At 61.9% G+C, this 764-nt stretch overlaps 1 protein-coding gene across 1 annotated transcript in view; it reads left to right on the top strand.

The window, feature by feature from the left end:
- PTGIS (prostaglandin I2 (prostacyclin) synthase) overlaps positions 1–764 on the top strand; it is a 79,812-nt gene that overhangs the window by 55,155 nt on the left and 23,893 nt on the right. The gene's annotated exons all lie outside the window — the stretch shown is intronic.

The following is a 764-nucleotide window of genomic DNA, read 5'->3' as shown; positions in this document are numbered from 1 at the left end:
CGTCCCATCCATCCACCCATCCATTGATAGAACGTTCATTGAAGACTTATTGCACACTTGCACTGTGTAAATGAGGGGTTAAGTGGGGACTAGACAGGCGTCTCTCAGCCCTCCGCCCCATCCCTGCTTCCATTCTCTCCTTGGGAGAATCCCTGTCCTGGGCGATCCAGAGACTTAGGAGGAGCTTCGGGAGGCTGGTCAGGGCCTCTCGGTGTCTCTCTCAGAAGTCCTGTTCCCTCTCACCACGTGGAAAAGGTGAAAATCTGTGGTTTCCCTCCCAGGACTGAGGCCGGTGGGGCTGGGCTCCTGGAGCTTTGAAAGGGAAAACCTGGGTGGTGGAGACATTTTCTCTGGGAGCATTCCTGAGGGCAGTATGAATGTGTGTGTGTTGTGTGTATGGTGTGTGTGTGCGCACACCACACACACGAGGGCTTACACTTGCTCTTGTGTCTCATCCTCTCTCCGTACTCCCCCACCAGGCCCTGGCCCTCTCCTGCTCAGACGCCCCTCGGTTGCCCTTGAGGTCAGGGCCAGCCTTCCCGCGTTGACGGCCAGCCCTGTGTGACGGGCCCTGGCGACTCCCAGGCCACTCCAGCCCAGCACCTGGCAGTCCTTGGACCCAGCCATGGCCGCCCCCTTGGCCCCAGGCCTCTGCCCGGGCTGTGCCCTCTGCCAGAGCCCCTCTGCCCGGGCTGTGCCCTCTGCCAGAGCCCCTCTGCCCGGGCTGTGCCCTCTGCCAGAGCCCCGCTGCCCGGGCTGAGGAG

This window comes from Bison bison, unplaced genomic scaffold, assembly GCF_000754665.1.
Source record: "Bison bison bison isolate TAMUID 2011002044 unplaced genomic scaffold, Bison_UMD1.0 scf7180017864038, whole genome shotgun sequence".
NCBI lineage: Eukaryota > Metazoa > Chordata > Mammalia > Artiodactyla > Bovidae > Bison > Bison bison.
The sequence above is the reverse complement of the archived record's forward strand: the minus strand, read 5'-3'. Positions and strand labels throughout refer to the sequence as shown.